The sequence below is a fragment of the Bos mutus genome, chromosome 15, assembly GCF_027580195.1.
Source record: "Bos mutus isolate GX-2022 chromosome 15, NWIPB_WYAK_1.1, whole genome shotgun sequence".
Taxonomy (NCBI): Eukaryota; Metazoa; Chordata; class Mammalia; order Artiodactyla; family Bovidae; genus Bos; species Bos mutus.
In genome coordinates this window covers 12,744,263-12,757,703 of record NC_091631.1, presented here as the reverse complement: position 1 = coordinate 12,757,703, position 13,441 = coordinate 12,744,263, and positions in this window count along the sequence as shown.

Below are 13,441 nucleotides of genomic sequence, written 5' to 3'. Positions count from 1 at the left end.
CCAATTACCTTAATCTTTTCAAAGAACAAATGGTTGGCTTCATCAATTTTTTCTATAGTTCTCCTCTTCTCCATTTCACTGTTTCCACCCTGGTCTTTTTCTTTAATTTTGATTGCACTAGGTTTTGTATTCTCTTCTTTTTTTGTTTCTTAAAGTATATTGTAGGTCATTAATTTGAAATCTAATTTGCATTAATGAATAGAATTTAGACATTATTTTTGCTATATGTCTTCAGTTTTGGACTTTATTTTACCATTTTCACTCATCTCAAAGTTATTTCCCATTTGCCCTTGTGATTTCTTTCTTGATCCATTTGCTATTAAGGAGCTGCAACAATTTGGCTGTTAAGTATCATATTGTTTGATTTGCACATATTTGTGAGTTTCCTAAATTTTCCTCTAATATCCAATTCCACTGTGGTGAGAAAACACATTCTTTATCATTTCAATACTTTTTAGATTAATAGAGGCTTGTTTTAAAATCTAACATATTTATGTGTCCTGGAAAAATTCATGTATGTTTGAGAAGAATATATATTCTGCTGTCATTGACTGACTAGTTCTTCAGGTATTTGTTAGGTCTGCATGTTTTCTAGTGTTGTCTAAGCCTTTTATTTCCTTATTGCTCTTTTGCCCAGTTGTTTTATCCATTGAAAGTATAGATATCTATATTATTTTAAATTATTTATTCTCTTTTCAGTTCTTCATTTATGTTTTATGTATTTTTGAGCTCTGTTTTTATGTGCATAAATTATTACAGTTGCTATGTCTAACTGATGGATTAATCCTTCATTACAAAAAAACCCCTCTTCTTTATCTCTATCAGTAACACGTCTTGGAATCTATTTTGTTCAGTTCAGTCGCTAAATCATGTCCAACCCTTTGTGACCCCATGAACTGCAGCAGGTCAGGCCTCCCTGTCCATCACCAAAACCTGGAGTTGACCCAAACTCATGTCCATTGAGTCGGTGATGCCATCTAACCATCTCATCCTCTGTGGTTCCCTTCTCCTCCTGCCTTCAATCTTTCCAAACATCAGGGTCTTTTCAAAAGAGTCATCTCTTCGCATCAGGTGGCCAAAATACTGGAGTTTCAGCTTTAACATCAGTCCTTCCAACGAACACCCAGGACCAATTTCCCTTAGGATGGACTGGTTGGAGATCTCCTTGCAGTCCAAAGGACTCTCAAGAGTCTTCTCCAACACCACAGCTCAAAAGCATCAATTCTTCTGTGCTCAGCCCTCTTTATAATCCACCTCTGACATCCATACATGACCACTGGAAAAATCATAGCCTTAACTAGATGGACATTTGTTGACAAAGTAATGTCTCTGCTTTTTAATATGCTGTCTAATATGTCTAATATGGTCATAACTTTCCTTCCAAGGAGTAAGCGTCTTATAATATCATGGCTGCAGTCACCATCAGCAGTGATTTTGGAGCCCAGAAAAGTAAGGTCAGCCACTATTTCCACTGTTTCCCCATCTATTTGCCATGAAGTGATGGGACTGGATGCCATGATCTTAGTTTTCTGAATGTTGAGCTTTAAGCCAACATTTTCACTCTCCTCTTTCACTTTCATCAAGGGGCTCTTTAGTTCTTGACTTTCTGCCATAAGGGTGGTGTCATCTGCATATCTGAGGTTATTGATATTTCTCCCAGCAGTCTTGATTCCAGCTTGTGTTTCCTCTAGCCCAGCGTTTATCATGATGTACTCTGCATGTAAGTTACATAAGCAGGGTGACAATATACAGCTTTGACGTACTCCTTTTCCTATTTGGAACCAATCTGTTCTTCCATGTCCAGTTCAAATTGTTGCTTCCTGACCTGCATACAGATTTCTAAAGAAGTAAGTCAGGTGGTCTGGTATTCCAATCTCTTTAAGAATTTTCCTCAGTTTATTGTGATCCACACAGTCAAAGGCTTTGGCATAGTCAATAAAGCAGAAATAGATGCTTTTCTGGAACTCTCTTGCTTTTTCGATGATCCAGCAGATGTTGGCAATTTGATCTCTGGTTCTTCTGCCTTTTCTAAAACCAGCTGCAACATCTGGAAGTTTACAGTTCACGTATTGCTGATGCGTGGCTTGGAGAGTTTTAAGCATTACTTTACTAGTGTGTGACATAAGTGCATTTCTATTTTGTTAGTTTTAGGTTTTTTTTTCTTTCCTTATTTATCTTTTAGTATTAATACAGCGAATATTTCTTCAGTTTGCTGTTTACACCATATACATTTGTGTGTGTGTGTGTGTGTGTGTGTTTTACTTAAAATCAATGTGTCTTTGAATATAAAGTGTGTTTCTTATAGATATTATATGGATTTTTAAAATCCATTGTGTAAAGTTGTCTTTCTATTGGATTGTTTAAGCCATTCTATTTACATTTAATGTAGTTACTGATAGAATATGATTCACATTTTCCATGGCTATTTGTTTTCTTATATCTTTATTTTTCCTTTATTACATTTCTGGATTTTTTAAATATTAAATACATACATTTCTTGTATACCATTTTAATTTTCTCCTTGTTTAATTTACTGTATGTTATAAATTATTTTCTTTTTATGTTATATGAAATAAATTATATGTATTAGTGTTTCAATAATAGTTACCCAACCAGGGATCTTAGTTATCCAACCAGGGATCAAACCCATGTCCCCTGCATTGAACACAAGTTGTCTTAACCACTGAAATGCCAAGAAGTCTCTAACATTGGTTTTTAAGTCAAATTTTAAAATTTTAGAACAATATTTCTTAATTCTCATCTTTATCTCTCTTCTTTATTTATGGACTTCTTATCATATTTATGTTGGTGTGCTTTGGGTGTCCCACAGGTCTGCATCTTGTTCATTTTTCTTTATTTTTTGAGACTAGCTAATCTCAGTTGAACTATATTTGAGTTCACCGGTTCTTTCTTCTGTCAGTTTAAATCTTTTGAAGGGCTACTCTAGTAATTTTTTTTTTTCATTTTAGCTATTATACATTGCAACTCTATGATATTTCTTTGATTCTTTTAAAAATAATTTCACTCACACATAAGCCTGCAGGACTCACACATAAGCCTGCCTATATCCTCCATTGAGAGGCTGACCATTTACGTGGTCAACAATTACCTTGAGGTTACCAACACTGGATCAACAGAACCTAATCTTAAGAATGTTATTTGGTGGGGAGAAGGGGATGACAAAGGATAGATCATTGGATGGCATCACCGACTCAATGCACATGAGTTTGAGTAAGCTCCGGGAGTTGGTAATGGACAGGGAAGGCCGGCATTCTGCACTCCATGGCGTCGCAAAGAGTTGGACAAGATTGAGCAACTGAACTGAACTGAACTGAACTTCTCAACCCATGATATTTTCTTCTATATGGAGGAATTTCTACTTGTGGGATACATCTGGCCCCCATTTTAACCAATTTTCATTACACCTGAGAAGATGAATAACTTAGCTGATTATTGGGTTTGGAAGGAGATACTATGTATAGCAGCCCATGCCTCTTTTTTATCCTTCCTTTTAGAAACAGATGTGCCTATAGAAATCAAGATCTGCTCTGTTCCTCCAAGCTGTGAGTTTTATTAGAAAGTTACTCCTTGGGGAAGCCCTTCACGAGTGAATAAGTGATTGCCTCATTATTACTTGCTTCTATATTTATAGACCTTGGCTTTAGACCAAATGTTACATTCTTAAATATCAGTGTTAATTTTCAATTGATTCAGAACTTATGCAAGAAAGTGGGCCATTTTTTTTGGACCTCTTTGAAGCCCCACTGTTAGAGTCTATAGTCAATATGAAAAATAAAAATATAGAACCACAACTAACCAATGTTATAAGAATTCATAAAAAATTATAATAATCTAGGAAATCTTTTGTTCCCAAAGATATAAGCTTGACAACAAATCCTGCACCTTCCTAGTTACGTGACTGAGCAGTTCATAAGAACCCTTCAAGTCTCCAGTTTCATCATCTTTCACATAAGAATATAGTGATACTGACTTTATCAAATTTGGAGGTTATCAAAATGAGATGAGAGTTCTAAAACTGCATTCTGACAATTAAAAAGTAACCTCATAAAGCATATTGGCTATTAAAGTTGGTGGATAGAATATATCTGATCAAAATTAATAAAATGGAGAATAGTCAACAAAAAAATTGTTTATACATGAGCAAAGAATATGAATGGAGAAGGTGATGGCACCCCACTCCAGTACTCTTGCCTGGAAAATCCCAGGGATGGGGGAGCCTGGTGGGCTGCCGTCTATGGAGTTGTACAGAGTCGGACACGATTGAAGCGACTTAGCAGCAGCAGTAAAAAGAATATGAAACATGAATGGTGAATCTACATGAGCTGGAAGAGAGGCATGGGTCTTAAGGAATAATAGTCATATTGAATTTTAGTTATTTTTTAATGTTTCTCTTTCATACTAGATTATGAGCACAAATGTCTTACTTATCATTATTTTCTAAGAGCCTAGCACAGAGTAAGCACTCAGTAAATTTGACTTCACTGAATTGACTGGCTGAAGGTAAATAATCTGGTTAATGAATGCATGCCAAGTCCACTTATCTGCAGATTAAGCCAGGCAGAGAAGCCATTTTCAAAAATACTAGAGATAATGCCAAGCTTCAGAAAGACAGATATGAGGGAAATAGTTTATCCTGTGCTTTTATGCTGCCTATACTCTGGTCTTACTTTATTTAAATTATCTATTGTATTTTAGATACTGTGTCAGGTACTAAAGATACAGAGAAGATTAACAAGCACTTTTTCTTTTTGCCTTAGAAAGTTTTGATTCCTGCCATATGGAAATGTACTAAATGTAGTATTCAAAATATGCATGAGAACACCAATTTACCAAGCAGTTTTTGTGTGCTGCACACTGCCTTTGGATATTTATCTCTTCAAATTCACACATTAAGCCCATGTGATTGGGAGCTAATACTCTGTTTTACAGCTGAGGAAACTGAGGGTTAGAGAGGTTATTTCATCTTCATCTAGGTTATCAAGTTTTGGAAATAGCTTTACCAAAAGGGTTGTTGAATTCTAAATTTTAGTGCTCTTTCTCATGCTACATATTGTTTTTCATGAAGAAATTGTGAAGTGCTTTGGGAACACAGATGAAAAACGGGAAAATATAGTTTGATAAACTCAGTGATGGGGAAGAATATCATGGTCCTATGTAGTTCTCCTCGATGAATATGTATTTAAAAACAGGATCATGGAGAATTGTCAGTGACTACCCACTCCAGTGTTCTTGCCTGGAGAATCCCAGGGATGGGGGAGCCTGATGGGCTGCCGTCTATGGGGTCGCACAGAGTTGGACACAACTGAAGCGACTTAGCAGGTAGCAACATGATAACTGTAGATATATTTGTCATAGAGGTGCCTTGATGAGGCTCTCAAACCATTACATATGCCTCCAGGTACCACATAGACCAGGGTGGTAAAGGTCGTGAGAGCAAGTTAGATTGCTTCCTACATGATTCCATGAATTTAGAGGGGCTCCTTTATCCCTTGGAAATGCTGGTGGCCAGAGAACAGTGCCACTGGCAAAAAAAGTTTGTTTCTAAGCCCTGGTATAGAGGATTCCTTCCTGGATTTCCTATGACCATAGCTGTCCCATGGTAAATTGTCCATGGGGTCAAAGAACCATGATCATATTGTCACATGACTGCTACTTCTGTTCTTTGACAGGACTCCAGAATTCCCAGCCTAAAGAGTCCTTGGCTTACTTCCCAGAGCCTCTCTTCTGAGACAGTAAGTCATCTAATACTAGGCCCAAGAAGTGGCAAGTAAGCAATTAGTTATTTGTGGAATATGTGAGCTTGGATGAGTGGACTATGGTATCCATGCATGTACCTGAAGCCATTTGCAGTATTGAATGTAGTTCATGAAGAGACAGAGAGGGGCTTTGGAGTAAGTGGCTAAGTTCGCTATCTGGATTACTTACAGAAGCTTGAGAATTCTAATCTTGGGCTTTTCGAGTTATTTTTAAGATGCACTTTTTTTTTTAGCATTTTATTTTGCATTGGGGTTTACCTGGTCAGCAATGTTGTGGTAGTTTCAGGTGAACAATGAAGCCATACATAGTATACTAAGATGAATTTTTAAAATATCTTAAGATCAAGATAAGAGTTAAGATTACAGAGAAGAATATTCATCTGATGTATATTTTATATACATCAATTTTATATAAGTGTATTGCTGTTGTCAGTAGCTAAGTTGTGTCTGACTGTGCAACCCTATGAACTGCAGCATGCCAGTTCATGGGGCTGCAAAGGTCCCTGTCTTTCATTATCTCCTGGAGTTTGCTCAAACTCACATCTATATATATATATATATATGTGTGTATAAATATATATATGAGTGTGCATATAAATATATATATATATGAGTGTGTGTGTATATAAATATATAGATATATAGATATGTATATGTATATAAACACACACTGGACTTCCCAGGTGGCACTAGTGGTAAAGAGCCTGCCTGCCAATACAGGAGAAGTAAGAGAAATGAGTTCAATCCCTGGGTCGGGAAGATCCACTGGAAGAGGACATGGCAACCCACTCCAGTATTCTTGCCTGGAGAATCCCATGGACAGAGGAGCCTGGCGAACTGTGGTCCATAGGGTCGCAGAGTTGGACATGACTGAAACAATTTAGCATGCACATGTACACACTAATTCCATGCTGGCCTATAAATGTCTGGAGCAGAAATATTAGAAAGAATCTGTTAAGTCCACTAAGGAAATATTGGCCTGAGCCTCAGAATTTGAACCAGAGATCCATTGTACTGAAATGTTAAACACCCGAAGGGGGATTTTCTGAATGCTTCCCTCCCTTTAGGGCCTAAAATTTAAACCTATACCAGGGCAGAATTTCTTACAACTTAGGTTGCATCATTTTACTTTTATTTCGTTTATAAATTCTAAGTTACTCTTTCCTCTGATTAATTTTTAATATGTTATTTATTTGGAAATTACAGTGTAAAGTAACTGCCAAGAAGTAGGCTAAGGAATGAGTGAGTAGTAGTTTTCCTGTTAACATTTTTGCATTATATATAGAATGGAAAAGTAATCAATTTTGATTGGAGATATTGTCTCCAGGGAAGCTAATAAAAATGAGCTTTCTTTACTTCTTGAAATAATATTACTGAAGCTACTGAAATTGGGGTCATAAAGGGTTGATAGTTATTCTTTGGGGGCTTCCTCCTCGTTACATCTCTAACTCTACACCCTTTTTCGAAATGTGTTCTTGGTTCATTGTTTCAGAGACTTTCAACATGTCTCAGACAGAATATGAAACAGTTTTTGTCTTTAGTTTTATTTTCCCTTACATATCAGAGGAAAAGGACATATCAAAAGTGAAATATTTACTGTGACATAATTTGTGACTAATGCTTGAGTTATCACAGAGTAAAAAGATTTTATAAACATGAAATTCACAGCATCTAACATTAAAACACAACCAGGAAAATAATCCAACGCATCCATTCCGGGTATCTGTCTGGCAAGAGATTGTCTATGTAGGCAGGGTGTGCATATTGAATCTTCTACATATGTGGAGACCTGGTCATCTTCAGCTTCATCTCATATTATACTAAAAGGAGGCTCTTTCTTTGCCTGTGTAGCATCACATACTTCTAGTTTTCTTTACATCATGAGACATTAGACACAAAGCTTTGTCTGAAATTATTTAAAAGATCTAGCCTCAGTCTCTGACTATAACATAAGCAGTTTGAGGGCTCAGTTTATTACTTTAGTGTAGTCTCCACCTCCTGTATGTAAAAGCAGCGAATCCTGTCATATTACCTGTTAAGTCTCATCTAGATAGAAATATCCGATACCCCAAATCACTGCAGATGTTGACTGCAGCCATGAAATTAAAAGACGCTTACTCCTTGGCAGGAAAATTATGACCAACCTAGATAGCATATATTTGGCAAAACTAATACAATTATGTAAAGTTTAAAAATAAAATAAAATTTAAAAAAAGAAAGAAATAAAAATTCTATGTGCTTAGTTTAAAAAAAATAAAATAAAATAAAAACCAGAGACATTACTTCCCAAAAAAGGTCCATCTAGTCAAGGCTATGATTTTTCCACTAGTCATGTATGGATGTGAGAGTTGGACTAGAAAGAAAGCTGAGCATCGAAGAATTGATGCTTTTGAACTGTGGAGTTGGAGAAGACTCTTGAGAGTCCCCTGAACTGCAAGGAGATCCAACCAGTCCATCCTAATGAGATCAGTCCTGAGTGTTCATTGGAAAGACTAATGTTGAAGCTGAAACTCCAATACTTTGGCCACCTGATGTGAAGAACTGACTCATTGGAAAAGACCCTGATGCTGGGAAAGATTGAGGGTGGGAGGAGAAGGGGACAACAGAGTATGAGATGGTTGGATGGCATCACCAACTCAATGGACATGAGTTTGTGTAAACTCCGGGAGTTGGTGATGGACAGGGAGGCCTGGCATGCTGAAGTCCAAGGGGTCACAAAGTCAGACACGACTGAGTGACTGAACTCAGTTCTAGTATCTAGAACTGATCTGATACTAATATTTTTTTCTCTCTAGATTAAGTAACAAATCTTGAGAGGGATTCATGCAGACCTCCACATACCTTGGGAGTATATTCTAAGAAGGCTTCTGTTATACTGTTTTAGAACTGAATTTGGGCTGCATTATTATTTTCACTTGTCATGCAAAGAAACTAAGATCACAGAGTAAATGATTTAAAGATCCCTCAGATCCATAAAAGGCAGAGCAGACCTTGATAACAGGGTTTCAGATTCTAAATCAAGTGTTTTTTCCCCTATTTTACTATTATTTCCCATTTTATCTGAGCATGCCGTGTACCCTGATTTATTTTACAAATTTTTTAGTGGAAATAATGATGTATTGCATTCACTTAAGGGATCTTATAGTATACTTTTTTTACTATAGATTATAATTTATTTTAATAATATATTATTAAGTATAATATTATAATATAAATATTGTAGTAGAACTTTTATAGTACTTATAATACTTATTTTCAATAAACTTAGAAACATTGCATCCAGATAACTACCCAGCCGTGGTCTGCTGCTGCTAAGTCACTTCAGTCGAGTCTGACTCTGTGCGACCCCATAGATGGCAGCCCACTGGGCTCCCCCATCCCTGGGATTCTCCAGGCAAGAACACTGGAGTGGGTTGCCATTTCCTTCTCCAATGCATGAAAGTGAAAAGTGAAAGTGAAGTCGCTCAGTCGTGTCTGACTCTAGCGACCCCATGGACTGCAGCCTACCAGGCTCCTCCGTCCATGGGATTCTCCAGGCAAGAATACTGGAGTGGGGTGCCATTGCCTTCTCTGAGGTCTATTCCTCACCTTATCTTGACACATATTGAATATTTACATCAGTCTAAAGATATGTCCAAGTTTCATGAAGGTGGGAATATATTCGGGCTGGATTTATAAAGGAAACAATTTTTGGGTAGCCATCAGTCAGTTCAGTTGCTCAGTCATGTCTGACACTTTGCAAACCATGGACTGCAGCACGCCAGGCTTCCCTATCCATCACCAACTTCTGAAACTTGCTCAAACTCATGTCCATCGATTTGGTGATGCCATCCAACCATCTCATTCTCTGTCATTCCCTTCTCCTCCTGCCTTCAATCTTTCCCAGCATCAAAATCTTTTCCAATGAGTCAGTCGTTTTCATCAGGTGGGCAAAGGATTGGAGCTTCAGCTTCAGCTTCAGTCCTTCCAATGAACATTCAGGACTGATTTCATTTAGGATGGACTGGTTGGATCTCCTTGCAGTCCAGGGGACTCCCAAGAGTTTTCTCCAATGCCAGAGTTCAAAAGCACCAATTCTTCATGTCTCAGCTTTCTTTATAGTCCAACTCTCACATCCATTCATGACTACTGGAAAAACCAAAGCTTTGACTAGACATACATTAGTTGGCAAAGTAATGTTTCTGCTTTTTAATGTGCTGTCTAGGTTGGTCATAGCTTTTCTTCCAAGGAGCAAGTGTCTTATTTTCATGGTTGCAGTCACCATCTGCAGTGATTTTGGAGCCTTGGAAAAAAAAATTTTGTCACTATTTCCGTTGTTTCCCCATCTATTTGCCATGAAGTGATGGGAATAAGATGCCATGATCTTAGTTTTCTGAATGTTGAGCTTTAAGCCAACTTCTTCACTTTCCTCTTTCAATTTCATCAAGAGGCTCATTAGTTCTTCTTAGCTTTTTGCCATAAGGGTGGTGTCATCTATGTATCTGAGGTTATTGATATTTCTCCCAGCAATGGTGATTCCAGCTTGTGTTTAATCCAGCCCAGCATTTCACATGATATACTCTGCATATAAGTTAAATAAGCAGGGTGACAATATACAACCTTGATGTACTCCTTTCCCAAGTTGGAACCAGTCTGTTGTTCCATGTCCAGTTTTAACTGTTGTTCCTTTACCTGAATGTAGATTTCTCAAGAGGCAGGTCAGGTGGCCTGGTATTCCCATCTCTTTCAAAATTTTTCACAGTTTATTGTGATCCACACAGTCAAAGGCTTTGCCATAGCTGATAAAGCAGAAGTAGATGTTTTTCTGGAACTCCCTTGCTTTTGTGATGATACAACAGATGTTTGCAATTTGATCTCTGATTCTTCTGCCTTTTCTAACTCCTGCTTGAACATTTGAAATTTCACAGTTCACTTACGGTTGAAGCCTGGCCTGGAGAATTTTGAGCATTACTTTGCTATCATGTAAGATGTGCAATTGTGCAATAGTTTGAACATTCTTTGGCATTGCCTTTCTTTAGATTTGGAATGAAAACTGACTTTTTCCAGCCCTGTGACCACTACTGAGTTTTCCAAATTTGCTGGCATATTGAGTGCAACACTTCCACAGCATCATCTTTAAGCATTTGAATTAGCTCAACTGTAATTCCATCGCCTCCACTCACTTTGTTTGTAGTGATGCTTCATAAGGCCCACTTGACTTTGCCTTCTAGGATGTCTGGCTCTAGGCAAGTGATCACAGCATCATGGTTATCTGGGTCATGAAGAACTTTTTTGTATAGTTCTTCTGTGTATTCTTGCCATCTCTCTTAATTAGCTCCATACCATTTCTGTCCTTTACTCTGCCCATCTTTGCATGAAATGTTCCTTGGTATCACTAGTTTTCTTGAAGAGATCTCTAGTTTTTCCCATTGTATTGTTTTCCTTTATTTTTTGCATTGATCACTGAGGAAGGCTTTCTTATCTCTCTGTGCTTTTGTTTGGAACTCTGCATTCAAATATCTTTTCTTTTCTCCTTTGCTTTTAACATCTCTTCTTTTCTCGGCTGTTTCTAAAGCTTTTTCAGACAACCATTTTGCCTTTTGCACTTCTTTTTGGGGGGGATGGTCTTGATCACTGCCTCCTGTACAAATTCCCAGACCTCTGTGCATTGTTTTTCAGGCACTCTGTCTATCAGATCTAATTCCTTGAATATATTTGTCACTTCCACTGTATAATTGTAAGGAATTTGATTTAGGTCATACCTGAATGGCCTAGTGGTTTTCCCCACTTTTTTCAATCTAAGTCTGAATTTGGCAATAAGGAGTTCATGATCTGAGCCACAGTCAGCTCCTGGTCTTGTTTTTGCTGACTGTATAGAGCTTCTCCATCTTTGGCTGCAAAAAATATAATCGATCTGATTTCCGTGTTGACCATCTGGTGATGTCCATGTGTAGAGTCTTCTCTTGTGTTGTTGGAAGAGGGTGTTTGCTATGACAAATATGTTCTCTTGGCAAAACTCTGTTAACATTTGCCCTGCTTCATTTTGTACTCCACAGTCAAATTTGCCTGTTACTCTAGGTATCTCTTGACTTCCTACTTTTGCATTCCAGTACCTTTTATGAAAATGACAAATCTTTGGGGGTGTTAGTTCTAGAAGGTCTTGTAGGTCTTCATAGAACCATTCAACTTCAACTTCTTCAGCATTACTGGTTTCAGCATAGACTTGGGTTACCGTGATATTGAATGGTTATACTTTGGTAATGAACAGAGATCATGCCAAAAAGGACAGAATGATCTTTGTTCAGATGGCCATAAATGATTAAATTTTGGAGGCAAGCCAAAAAAATTCCCTAATTGTGTCAGGCATCACAGTCAACCATAAGCCATTATTATCATCTTTTGGACATTCCTTATTTTGAGCTCTTCAAGACCTTCCTTCAATGCTGCCCAGCACCCAAAAGATTCCTTTTTCTTCCTCAATACTTCCTTACATTGTTAGTTCACAAATACTCTTTATTATAAAATCTTAAATACTTCCATTTATACCCAAAATGAAGCTCAGACCCTTACTGTGCTCTACCCACACAAAACCTCCTGATCTTTTTTTTTATTCCTTAAATGCTTTAAATTCATTTTCACTTAAGGCTTATACACCTTTCCCCCTGCCTACAGTGCTCTATAATCAGAGTTTCATGTGTCTCTCTTCTTAATGTCATTACTGGTTGAACACAAATATCTTCTTTTCAGTGAGCCTTTCTCACCCACTTAATCCAGAGCAAAGCAATTCTGTTTTACCTCCTATTACTTTCACTCCTGTGCATAATCCTTTTATATTATTTGTTTACTTGTGGATTGTATGTCTCCTGTATTTTCTATCTTTCAAAAAGTTAGTCTTTTTGAAATAAACATTTATGTATTTATTTTTATTTTTTAAAAAGATATCCACTAATTCATACTTAATTCAGCCATTTTTCAAAAACCCAAGAGATGTCATGAAATATGAAGAATATTGAAAATACAGAAATAAATATTATGACAAAACCATACCCCTAAGAAGTTTCAACCTTATTAAAGAAGGAAATAAAAGCAGAGGATTATAAAACAAAGCAGGAAAATTGAGAGAAGTAGCCCCATAAGAGAGTCTCTACAACAGTACTTTAGAAACTTAGAAGATGAGTAGACAATGAAGAAAGCAATTTTGAGGCAGAACACTTTGGAGGATGAGAAGTCAAGGGAGGGATTGGAGGTAGGAGAGTAGAGGTAAGAATTTCCATGAAAAGGGGATTAATTAAAAGCATCGGTGCAGACATTTTGCCTTTGTAGCACATTTTAAAATACAAGATACTTTTTTAGTAGCATGCATAAAGTGATTAAAAGTCTCATAAAAACATTTTATGAGAGAGTAACAAACAAAACACAATCACCAAACACTATAACAACATCCCAAAATTGTCTATGAAGGTATCCACAGTTACCGCACTGTTGAACTGGTGGTCTTTCAATATTGTATTGCTCTTTGAATTGAACTGTTAATTACCCTGACCAAGCTTTCTTATATACTTATAATGCAGTTATTATTGATCCCAGGGGGCAAAGTTCATCTTAACTTGATTTGACATTATATTTCTTATCTCTTCCTTATAGCTAATCACATTCTCTTCTATCCCGCATTGCATGACCTCTGC